This window comes from Pipistrellus hanaki (assembly GCF_964339955.1).
Source record: "Pipistrellus hanaki genome assembly, chromosome: 15".
Taxonomy (NCBI): Eukaryota; Metazoa; Chordata; class Mammalia; order Chiroptera; family Vespertilionidae; genus Pipistrellus; species Pipistrellus hanaki.
The window spans coordinates 43,229,720-43,242,547 of record NC_140517.1 but is presented as its reverse complement, the minus strand read 5'-3'; the positions used below and the strand labels follow the sequence as shown (position 1 = coordinate 43,242,547).

Sequence of the window (12,828 nt, the reverse complement as noted above, 5' to 3'; positions counted from 1 at the left end):
AACAAGAGGATTAGAGCGGATGGGATGTGGCAAAGGTGGTGAGTGCTGGTCTGTCTCTGGTGACACTACCTGATGCTCACAGCCGCCCTCATGATGACTGAAGGTTCTCAGTCAGTGGCAGACCCTGCTCCAGCCCAGATCCAGGCCCCAGCAAGCCCAGTGACAGTCCCCAGGCAAGCCCCAGGGGGTAAATGTCTGATAAAGGGGTAGGGGGGGGTGTCTGGTGAAGGTGTTAGGTGGCACGGGGTGGGGGGAGGGGATCACTTAAAATGACACAGGAGGATCAGAGGGGGCAATCAAAATGACACTGGAGGATCAAAAGGGGTTACTAAAATGGTAATCCCCCCTCTGATTCTCCTGTGACATTTTATTTCCCCCTCTGATCCCCCCTGTGTCATTTTAAGTGATCCCCTCCCCCCACCTTGATACCCCAATTCCTTTTTTTTACCCCTAGAAATGAGCACTAAAAGAAAAAGCTACTCCGTGGAGTAAAAGAAAGGAATAGTGGAAGACTCTTGGGGCCAAAATCTTACTGCTTTCTGCAAAGAGATGTTGAGTATTTGATTGGTCCGAAAATGGCGAGCAGAGTATGGTAACCTCATTGAACAAGTGGACAAGGGAAATGCTAAAAAGTGCAAGTGTGGATCAGGTCGGCAACCATAAACTGTGCACCTATGGATGAGGACAATGTGGGGTGGGGTAGGAACCTAGTGGAGGGGGCGGGGGGGGGGAATGAGGAACTTTTGTAATAATATGAACAATAAAGGTTTATTTAAAAAAACGGCAATAATAATAATAATAATAATAATGAAAGCTACTAAGTCTTCAAGAGTTACAGTGAAGAGAAGACAAGGACTTCACATGAAACCTGGACCATTGAAAGGCTGGGCTTGGAAACATGGAGTTCAGAGAAGGCTGGAAAAATTCAGCCCGTTAATGATCCAGAAGTTCATCTCTTGATGCCAAATGCTGGATACTTTATTGATTTTTATTTTATTTTATTGATTTTTTTACAGAGAGGAAGAGAGAGGGATAGAGAGTTAGAAACATCAATGAGAGAGAACAATCGATCAGCTGCCTCTTGCACACCCCCCACTGGGGATGCGCCCACAAGCAAGGCACATGCCCCTGACCAGAATCGAACCTGGGACCCCTCAGTCCGCAGGCCGATGCTCTATCCACTGAGCCAAACCGGTTTCGGCACTTTATTGATTTTTTAAAAATTTCTTTATTGTCAACTGATTTCTCAACAGTAACCATGCAGGCCAGATGGAAATGGCAAGAAATATTCAAGGTGATGAATAGCAAGAACCTACAGCCAAAAATACTCTGCCCAGCAAAGCTATCACTCAGAATAGAAGGCCAGATAAAGAGCTTCACAAAAAAAAAAAAAAAAAAAAAAAAAAAAAAAAAGCTAAAGGAGTTCATCACCACCAAACCAGAATTATATGAATTGCTGAAGAGGGTTCTTTAGGAAGAGGAAGAAGATAAAGATAAAAATTATGATCCACAAATACATAACTATCAACAAATGAAACTAAAAGCCAAGGGAATTAGAAAACCTGATGAACAATATTAACTGGTGAATATGATAGAATCAGAGGTATGGAAGGGGAGTGGACTGACGATTCTCGGGGAAAAGAGGAGTGGGGGGTGCATGTATGGATGAGGACAACGGAGGGGTGGGAAAAGGGCAGAGGGTGGGATGGAAACCTGGTGGAGGGGAGCAATTGCGGGGGGGGGGGGGGGAAGAGGAACATTGTAATAATCTGAACAATAAAGATTTATTAAAAAAAAAAAAAAACAGAATTGGGAAGGAGATTTCGCTTCGTGTTGGAGCAGTGTCCAGTCCCCGTCAGACTCGCTCAGTTTGTGTCCCCGGTTGCAGTCCGTCAGTCCATTGCTGCGGGTCCACATGGCCACCCGGCCAGGGAGGAAGCACAGCCGAGAGCGAGTGAAGAGCCCAGAGGGCGAGAACTCCCTGTGTGAGGGATTCTGTAGCCTCAAGTTTTTGTGGGCTTGCCATGGCCCTGCCCCTCCAGCTAACGATCTCTGCTACCAGGTTTGACTGACAGGCACCCTCCCTGCATCACCCCCACTTTACAGTGCTTGCACCCATCTCCCCTTTGCTGGACCCCTTGTGATCTGCAGGGAATGGACAGGGCTTCTCTGGGGAGTGCAAAGCTGCCATTTCCTGACATTGTCTGGCCTCCCTTTTGCTCCTTTCCTATGATTAATCACTAGCTCATTACAGTGGAATTCCGTCTCGGCAGTAATGGTGATGCAGATTTTTCTTTCTTTTTTTTAATTTAACAAATATTTGTTGCTCAGATTATTACAATTGTTTCTCTTTTCCGCCCCATAGCTCCCTTCCACCAGTTCCCACCCCACCCTTTGCCCTTACCTCCCCCCCCACTGTCCTCATCTATAGGTGTATGATTTTAATCCAGTCTCTTCCTGCACCCCCACACCCCTTTCCCTCTGATAATTATCAATCCACTCCCTTTCTTTGCCCCTGATTCTATTGTATTCACCAGTTTATTCTGTTCCTCAGATTTTTAATTCACTTGATTTTTAGATTCATTTAGATTCATATCAACAAATATATATATTGTTTGATCATAATTTTTATCTTTACTTTTTTCTTCTTCCTCTTCTTAAAGAATACCTTTCAACATTTCATATAATACTGGTTTGGTGATGATGAACTCCTTTAGCTTTTTCTTATCTGTGAAGCTCTTTATCTGATCTTTAGTTCTGAATGATAACTATTCTGGGTAAAGTAATCTTGGTGGAAGGTTCTTGCTATTCATCACTTAGAATATTTCTTGCCACTCCCTTCTGGCCTGCATAGTTTTGTTGAGAAATCAGCTGATAATTGTATGGGTGCTTCCTTATAGGTAACTATGTAATTGTTTTTCTCTTGGTGCTTGTAAGATTCTCTCTTTGACTATTGCCCTTGGCATTTTAATTATGATGTGTCTTGGTGTGGTCCTCTTTGGATTCCTTTTGTTTGGGGTTCTGTGTGCTTCCTGGACTTGTAAGTCTATTTTTTTCACCACTTGGGGGAAGTTTTCTGACATTATTTCTTCAAATAGGTTTTCAGTATCTTGCTCTCTCTCTTTTTCTGGCACCCCCATAATTCTGATTTTGGTATGCTTGAAGTCCCAGAGGCTCTTTACATTATCTTCAATTTTCTGGATTTTCTTTTCTTGCTTCTCTGGAGGAATGTCCTTTGCCTCTTTGTATTCCAAATCTTTGACTTGATTTTTGCGTTCCTCTAGTCTGCTGTTGGGTCTCTGTATAATATTTTTTATTTTAGTCAGTATATGTTTAATTTCTAGTTGGTCCTTTTTCATATCCTCGAGGGTCTCTATTAAATTTATTGGCCTTTTCTAGGAAATTCTTGAAAAACCTTATAACCGTGCTTTTGAACTCTATATCCAGTCTTTTGTTCTCCTCCATTTCTTTCATTTGTGACCTGTTTCCCTGTCTCAGCATTTTCGCTGCTTCCTTGAGTTGGTAGGATGGCCCTGTGGGTCAGCCTCCCAGTTACCTGAGGTGGACACTCTTGGTGCTCCCCTTTGTGTACTGCGTGTACAGGCTTGTAGTTAAGTCTTGATTGTTGTTGGTATCAGTGGGAGGAGTTGACCTCCAGGCCAATTGGCTGTGAGTATCAGCTGTGTCTATGCCAGGATACCTTCTGTGTTGGAGACAGTCTTATAGGATCAGACTTGCAAAATTGCAAAAGCCTATGAGCACAACTTGGATGGGGCAGAGTCTCAGGATTGAGCAAACAGTCTTGGCTTCCCATCAGCCCTGCCCTTGTGCGCGTGCCTCAGACCTCTGCCTTCCGCGGCTCCCCTGAGTTTCCACCTGACAGTCCAGATTCCCCTTGTAAGAGCGTGGGTCCCTCAGGGGCTCACCCAGAATTGGGTTTCGGTGCTCAGTGCAGTTGGAACTGGGATTCAGTGCAATCAGGAGCTTCTGACTCCTTCCGCTATGGAGAGGCTGCAGCAACCTCCGCCATCAAACCTCTCTGCGCGCACTCACTCGCACGCACACATGCGTGCCTCTAGATGCTGCCCGCTGCAGCTCCTGACTCCCTCGAGTCTCCCAGTCTCTGAGTCTCTGGGTGCCTTTCTCTACAGTCCAGATTCCACCCTTATGAGCCTGGGTCCACGGGGTTTCGGCCGGAATTGGGGTTTAGTGCAGTCGGAAAGGGTTCAGTGCAGTCGGGGCTTCCTTCCCCCTCCCACCAACCAGGCACTCGACTGCCCTTCCTCTCTGCACACATGTCTCCAGCTCCCTAACTCAGCGCTTTGCGGCTTCCCTGACACGTGAGCCTCTCTCCTTCTTTCTAGTTGTAGATTTCCCACTCAGCCAGCTTTCCTGTGGTTTTGGATAATGTCCTTTCTGTCTGTTAGTTGTTGTTTTGAGATTGTTGTGCAAGGCAGCAGTTTAGGCGCTTACCTAGGCTGCCATATTGGTTTCTCTCAAGTATGCCTTCTCAACACAGATTTTTCTTGCACAGTCACATATGGTTGGCTTGCTGGCTATCAGGTGAGTTTTGACACAGCCACATCCAAACTGTTATAGAATAATTTTGCTCTGGGTTGCAAGGCTGCAGACTCCAGCCACAATACTCGTGTGAACAATGGCACTGAGTTTGGAGGCTCTATCTACCTCCTAGAAGGTTCATGAGAATATTGAAATCCCAACAAACCTTGCTTGGACAGCTGACAGTAACCAGTTTGGCATCACTGCTAAGTACAAGTTTGATGGTATTGTTTCTCGGTTTGGCTCAGTGGTAGAGCATCGGTCTGCGGACTGAAAGGTCCCAGGTTCGATTCCGGTCAAGGGCATGTACCTTGGTTGCGGGCATATCCCCAGTAGGGGATGTGCAAGAGGCAGCTGGTCGATGTTTCTCTCTCATCGACGTTTCTAGCTCTCTATCCTCTCCCTTCCTCTCTGTAAAAAATCAATAAAATATATTTTAAAAAATAATAAAGTAAGCAACACCAGCCTGAGATTGACACTATCAGCTTTACTGGATGAAATGCAGGAGGTCACAAGGTTGCAGAAGACCAAAGAACTACCAAGCATACTTCCTAGAGAAAGGGAGGGACCCCGTTTATTAACACTAGTGGACTCGGCAATAATTTCCAAATCGGAGTGAAGAAACACGCAGAGGGCTTCACTGTTTACAACCTTCTGGGGTCTTTGTCTTGCATAGATGGTTCCATCCCCTTTTGTGGGCTTATAGGAAGGCCCCCAGGTGTTGGGAGTCCCCAGGCCATATCCGGTGATCTGTCCTGGGGCCAGCGATAAAGATCCTCCCCCTCACCCAGGGCATTGTTCACAGTTTTCATGGCCTGACACACAATAAAAAGACCAGTTTCCTCCTCAACGAGATTGGGTTGGGGTTTGAACTAGAAGCTTAATGCAGTTTTGAATAACGCAATCAGATCAAATTTATCCCTTGAAGTGAAGAGAAATGAACCCAATATGTTTTGGCCTTAAAATTCTTCTCTGAAATTTTAAATATGTGAACTTTTTATTCGTCTAAAGAATTGTAATCCTCCCCACACTGAAGTCTGGAGTTCTCGAGTCCATCCTAAGGGAGGTTCTTTGAGGCATGAGTGGAAGTTGCCCTGTGTGTGCCCCATTTCAGTTCAGGTCCACAGTATTATTTTACATGTGTTCATCGATGACAAGTGTAGTGTCTTATTATAAAGAAATGACCTAATCCTCCAGCTTGTACATCGCATCCTTCATGTCCCACACTATTTTTTCATGACCTTTTAATATAGTGGTCTCTGACCTGTAGTGGCATCTTTGGTTTTGCATCAGAGTGAAATAAAATAAATCCATCACATTTGAACATAATCATTTTTAAAAGATCTCAATAAAGAGGGATACCATGTTCATGGATTGGAAAATTCAATTTTGTAAAGATGTTCAGGTCTGAAAATTTGATTCATAGATCAGGTAATCCCACCCTCGCCGGTGTGGCTCAGTTGGTTGGGCATTGTCCCTGCACTAAAAGTTTGCTGGTTCATTTCCAGGTCAGGGCTCATGCCTGGGTTTTGGGCTTGATCCCTGGCAGGGAGTGTGCAGGAGGCAGCCAATCGATGTTTTATTCTCACATTGATGTTTCCCTCTCTCTCTCTCTCTCTCTCTCTTCCTCCCCTTCCTCTCTCTAAAAATCAATAATATATAATGTATATTTAAAAATAGACTCAAGTAATCCCAATTATAATCTCAAAAGCTTTATGTGTACCTGTATGTGTATGTGAATTAACAGATTACAAATTCACATGGATTTAAGCCTGATTTGTTTCCAGCCCACAATCAGATAAGACACCCTACCTGCTGTTTAATATTAGCATTTGTTGAACCTTATAAAACCAGTTCCAGGGTTTCTGCCTTGACCCTGCCTTTCCCATGCAGCCAGTGGGGCCCCTCCCACTAGTGACTGGAATGAATTCACATACTCATTGGCACTTTTCACTCAATGCTTGTCCTAGCCTGCCCTGGAATGGGGAATTCTTGCCTGTCCCAAACAGTGTAAGGAAAAAGGAACCCAAACAAACCTCTATCAAAAACTGTCTGCTAATCATCTAAAATTAGACAGATATGTGCCAGTTTAATTCCTGGTCAGGGCACATACCTGAGTTGAGAGTTTGATTTCCAGTTGGGGAAGATATGAAGGCAAAGGCAACAGATAGATGCTTCCCTCTCTCTCTTTCTAAGCATGTCCGTGGGTGAGGATTAAAAAATAAATAAATTGGCCCTAACCAGTTTGGCTCAATAGATAGAGCATCAGGCTTTGGACTCAAGGGTCCCAGGTTCAATTCTGGTCAAGGGCATGTACCTTGGTTGTGGGCACATCCCCAGTAGGAGGTATATAGGAGGCAGCTGATCAATATTTCTCTCTCATCAATGTTTCTAACCATCCCTCTCCCTTTCTCTCTGTAAAAACTCAATAAAATATATTTTTAATAAATAAATAAATAAGTTGGAGTTTAATTAGTGGCTGTGACCTAGTAAGTATTCAATAAAAGTTGGTAAAATAAATAAAACCTAAAATAAATAAATAAGTTGGTGTTTAATTAGTGCCTGTGGCCTAGTAAGCATTCAATAAAAGTTGGTAAAATAAATAAATAAAACCTAAAATAAATAAATAAATAAATAAATAGTAATTTTTTAAAAGCCCTGACTGAGGGGAGATTCAAAAATGGCAACAGAGCCGAAACTGGTTTGGCTCAGTGGATAGGGTGTCCATCTGCAGACTGAAAGGTCCCAGGTTCAATTCCAGTCAAGGGCATGTACCTTGGTTGCGGGCACATCCCCAGCAGGAGGTGTGCAAGAGGCAGCTGATCGATGATTCTCTCTCATTGATGTTTCTAACTCTCTATCCCTCTCTCTTCCACTCTTTAAAAATCAATAAAATATATATATATTTTTAAATGGCAACAGGATAAGTGGAAGCTACACTGACACTCTCCCAGAATAAAACTGGAAATACAATTAAAATACAGAAAAACCATCCTGAAAAAAAACACACAGAAGATTAGCTGGAGAGAACCCTGATGACCAAGGACAGAAAGTGGATACCACAAAGAGACTGGTAGGAAATGTAGAGGCATGAAGGGGCTGGTTGTGCTCCCACAGACAGCAGCTAAAGGTTCAGAGGGATATATCAGCTGTAGGGGGTTCCCGGGAGAACTCTGGGGTTTAAACCCCAAGCTGGGCTCTAGCCCAGAGCACCAGAATTGAGAAAGGTGCTCACACAACATCTGGCTGCAAAAAGCAGTAGGGTTGTTATCTGCCAGTGAGAGATGGCTAGAAATGCAGGCACCCTCTTAAAGAATCAATGAACAAAATTTTGTGTGCAGCCACTCACCTTGGGCTCTGGTAGAGGAAGGGCAGAGTGGACTGGAGCTGTGTGAGCAGAAGCCAGGTTTGGGGACTCTGGGGTTGAAGCTTGGGGGATAGAAAGCCACCTGGTTTTCTGTGCTGAGTTATTTCTTCACACTGCAGAGGACATATTTATCCAGTGAATCTTTGCTCTCCACTCAATTTTTACCTGGAGAAGGAAGCTGTTGGAAGGATTTTCACCCCTATCCACCCTGTGATTGATAGCCTGAGGCTAATCAAAACTGAGTATCAGTGGGTCTGCAAGCAGAAGTGGATCTCTGGAGGCTTTGAGTCTTTGCCTGATCTAATCTGCCATTTGACCCATAATTTCTTAGGCTATATTCCCACTTCTAGGAATATAGCCTAAGAAATTTAAAACAACAATCAGAAAGGATATATGGACCTCTATGTTCATAGCAGCACAATTTACAATAGCTAAGATCTGAAAACAGCCCAAGTGTCCATCAGTGCATGAGTGGATAAAAAAGCTGTGGTACATTTATACCACGGAATACTGTGCATTTGAGACAGCATGGAGGGACATGTAAAGTATCATACTCAGCGAAATAAGCTAGTCAGAGAAAGACAAGTATCACATGATCTCACTCATACATGGAATCTAATGAACCAAATAAACTGTTGAACAAAATAGATCCAGAGACCCAGAAGCTTGGAACAGACTGTCGAATTTCAGAGTGAAGGTGGGTATGGGTGGGTGGGTGGAAAGAGATCAACCAAAGAACTTGTATGCATATATGCATAACCCATGGACACAGACAATAGGGTGGTGATGGCCTGGGGTGGGGGGTGGGGTTGTGCCCCGACCCTCGGGGCAACAACGGGGGCACGCAGGAACCACCTGAGAGAATGAAACAAACAAGGAACACGAGGAACGGAGGCAAGACAAGGTTCTGATCAAGCCTCGAACTTTATTTTTTGAAATGGCTGTATATATACAGCAGAAACAAAGGGGGGCAGGGTTGCCTATGCAGAGGGGTCTTTGGCAGTGTATAATTGGTTTAGGCACTGAGTGACAAGGTGGTAAGGTATCTGGCAACACAGGATTGGCTAACTGCCAGGGCGGTGTAACATTCCAAGGTGTGACATTCCAAGGCTGGGCTAGCTATGGGGGAGGATCAGGAAGGGGAAGTTGCAGAGATGCTAAGCTAATCTTTAGCTTCTGGCCAAACCCTCAGGGCACCGCATAACTTCTGCTAGAAGGAACTTAATTCTTTTTCCTTAAGACGGAGTTGCTTGTCTCAACTCTGATGGCTCCCAACAGGGTTGACTATAAGGGGCTATGAGAGTAAAAAAGGAACATATGTAATACTTTTAACAATAAAGATTTAAATGAATAGATAGATGATAGAAGATAGATAGATAGATAGATAGATAGATAGATAGTGTTGTGGGCGACCCACGAATGATGACCACCAGTCAGCCACATTGGGATTTAGGAAGCCTTTATTACGAACTCGAGTCCGGGCTCCCGTCTCAACTGACACAGCAGCGAGCAACGAGAGCCCCAGCCCACTCTACGCACGCTGCTTTTATCCCCGTCTTAGGGACGCCTGGCAGACTATGATTGGCTAAAAGTTTTAACAAAGAAAGGTCAGTTAGAAGCTATATAAAAATCCCACTAGTACAGTAACATGTAAAGTTTATACAACACCTGGGGCGGGGGTTTATTTTCAGCTTAAGCAGTCTCTGTTTGACCTGGTTTGGTCTGTTTGTCCTGCCTTGCAGCTACTGGAAACAGGACATGCCTTTCGTAGGGGTTGAGTTTTGCAACAGAACTATTTTATGACCAACAGTTATGCTACATTCTTGTTGTGGTCCCTTCCCTGGCCTGGAGTCCTGCCTCGACAGGGTGTTGCTAGCCATCTGGAGCCCTGCCTCCACCGGTATTGCCGGCCACAACAATAGATAGATAGATAGATAGATAGATAGATAGATAGATAGATAGATAGATAGATAGATGATAGATAATAAAAAGCCCTGCCTGGGTGGCTTGGTTAGTTGGAACATCATCCGTTTCCATAGCATCAGGGTTTCAGGTTCCATACTCAGTCAGGAGCACATGTTAACCAGCAGGTGCATGAATGGGTGGAACAATGGATCTCTTTCTCTTCCCTCTCTCCCTTTCTCTCTCTCTCTCTCTCTCTCTCTGAAATCAATCAACAAAATTTTTAAATAAAATAAAAATAGACAATGAGTCTGTATGAAGCAGTAGACTTTGAGGTGTGTGGGGAATTCTTCCCAAAGACCCTCATGGAGAAACGTCCCAAGGCCTTGAAATTTATGCTAAATATGTGCAAGGAGCGGTTATAGGGCTAAGTCTCAGACTGAGCCAGGCTTAGATGGCATAGTCCTCTTAGCATAATTAAGCTTGATAAACTCATTCCCTAGATCTTATCTGGGTAGCTAATGGGCTGTGGGAGGGGCAGGGAATGTTGCTCAAACAAGTGAAACACAAGAACTTTGTAACTATGGTGACCATTCCTTGTTTACCTCTGACTAAAGCATCGGCTCTGGAGTCTGGATGAGTTCTGTGGTTTCAGCCGGGCACAGAAGATCCACCTAGACCCAGCTTATTTATTCTCTTTGTCTTTTCTTCATCCTTCACCGGCCCCCCTGAGGCTCGCCGAACCCTTGGCTGTGCTGGCGTGGCACAAGTAGTAACATCTGTAAGTTAAAAGCCTTTTGAAACAGCTACTGAAAGCTCGCAGGTTACAACCAGAATGCTGATTATAATAAACGGGGCTTAAGCCGGGACCTGTTTGCATCGGCCTGTGGACTGAAAGGTACATGCCCTTGCCCGGAATCGGGTTCGATTCCGGGCAAGGGCATGTACCTGGTTGCGGGCACATCCCCAGTAGGGGGTGTGCAGGAGGCAGCTGATCGATGATTCTCTCTCGTCGATGTTTCTAACTATCTCTCTCTCTTCCTCTCTGTAAAAAATCAATAAAATATATTTAAAAAAATAAAAAAATAAAAATAAATCGGGCTTAAGAAACCTACACCTTTCTGAGACAATTGAGATAATTGTGCACCAGTAACATATGTTAAAAAATATTTATTTAGGGGGCCGCGCGGCGGTTCCGGGGGTTGGGCGCGCAGCGAGGAGCGGAGGCAGCCGCGCCCGCCCGCCCCGCCCCTGGACGCGGCTCGCCCGGTTCGCAGCCGCTGCCGCCGCGGTCCATGCGGTTGGCCCGGGGCTGAGGAGGCCGCCAAGATCGGAAGATCGCGATCCTGGGCTACCGGTCCGCGGGGAAATCCCCGTCGACAATTCAGTTTGTTGAAGGCCAATGTGTTGACTCCTACGACCCAACCATAGAGGACACTTTCACAAAACTGATCACAGTGAATGGACAAGAATATCATCTTCAACTTGTAGACACAGCTGGGCAAGATGAATATTCCGTCTTTCCCCAGACATACTCCATGGATATTAATGGTTATATGCTCGTGTGTTCTGTGACATCGATCAAACGTTTTGAGGTGATTCAAGTTATTCATGGCAAGTTGTTGGGCATGGTGGGGACAGCGCGAATACCTATTGTGTTGGTTGGGAATAAGGAAGACCTGCATATGGAAAGGGTGATCAGTCATGAAGAAGGGAAGGCGTTAGCAGAATCTTGGAATGCAGCTTTTCTGGAACCTTCTGCTAAAGAGAACCTTCTGCTGTGGATGTCTTCAGGAGGATAATTTTGGAGGCAGAAAAAATTGATGGGGCCGCTTCACCAGGAAAGTCTTCCTGCTCGGTGATGTAATCCGCTGCGGGACCGAGGCCCCGGACCCGTCCTGCCTAGAGAACAAACTGCCTGCCATCCTCGAAGATAAACTCCGCTTCGTTTTCCTCTGTTAACCGGAGCCTTTCCCACCTCCCCCTTCAGATTATGTTGAACTCTGACTGTCCTGAGTTCTCGTCCACTTTCAAATTTTAAGCAATCATATTTTCAATTTATATATTGTATTTCTTAATAATATTATGACCAAGAATTTTATCGGCATTAATTTTTTTAATATATTTTATTGATTTTGTACAGAGAGGAAGGGAAAGAGATAGTTAGAAACATCGATGAGAGAGAGTCATCAATCAGCTGCCTCTTGCACACCCTTCACTAGGGATATGCCCGCAACCAAGGTACATGCCCTTGACCGGAATCGAGCCCGGGACCTTTCAGTCCCCAAGCCGACGCTCTATCCATTGAACCAAACCAGTTTCGGCTCGGCATTAATTTTTAAGTGTAGTTTGATGTTTAAAATATTGTAATCATCAAAGATGCATATTGTTACACTACTATAATATTAACTAGGCTTCCATATATCAATGTTTATTTCATTGTGTTAAATGTATACTTGTAAATAAAATAGCTGCAAACCCTTAAAAAAAATATTTATTTAGTGTGATAGTTATTGGCATTGTGAAAGAGTCCTTACATTTGAAAAATACATCTGTTGGTATGATGTCTGGGATCATAACTAAAATAGCCCATTAGTGCACTTGAGGAGAGAGGAAACAGAATGGCCATGAAGTGATAAATAATGATGAAGATGGGGAAAGAGTTTATCCAGCTTCATCGCACTGTCTTTTTTTATGTTTGTATTTACTGAAAATAGACATAACAAAGGACATAAAACAGTATGTCATCGTATCAGGGACTTTCTATGTTGAGAGGGATGAGTTGAAAAGGATAGAAAGGCCCCAGCAGTGAAGTATGTGGTTGGCCCGACTGACTGGACATTACCCAGAACTACAGGAAAGTCGACATTGATCAGCTGTCTCCTGCACACCCCTTACTGGGGATGTGCCCGCAACCAAGGCACATGCCCCTGACCAGAATCGAACCCGGGACCCTTTGGTCCGCAGGCCGACGCTCTATCCACTGAGCCAAACCAGTT

General features: G+C 44.5%; 1 protein-coding gene, 1 long non-coding RNA gene and 1 pseudogene across 3 annotated transcripts in view; all 3 read left to right on the top strand.

Moving 5' to 3' along the window:
• LOC311633529 overlaps positions 1–12,828 on the top strand; it is a 211,137-nt gene that overhangs the window by 175,058 nt on the left and 23,251 nt on the right. The window lies entirely within an intron of this gene.
• The window catches only part of OPA3 (outer mitochondrial membrane lipid metabolism regulator OPA3), a 115,909-nt gene that overhangs the window by 86,319 nt on the left and 16,762 nt on the right, over positions 1–12,828 (top strand). The window lies entirely within an intron of this gene.
• On the top strand, positions 1,916–11,772 carry LOC311633808 (GTP-binding protein Rheb-like; annotated as a pseudogene). Its single transcript has 2 exons — positions 1,916–1,985; positions 11,150–11,772. The product of its transcript is annotated as a GTP-binding protein Rheb-like (transcript).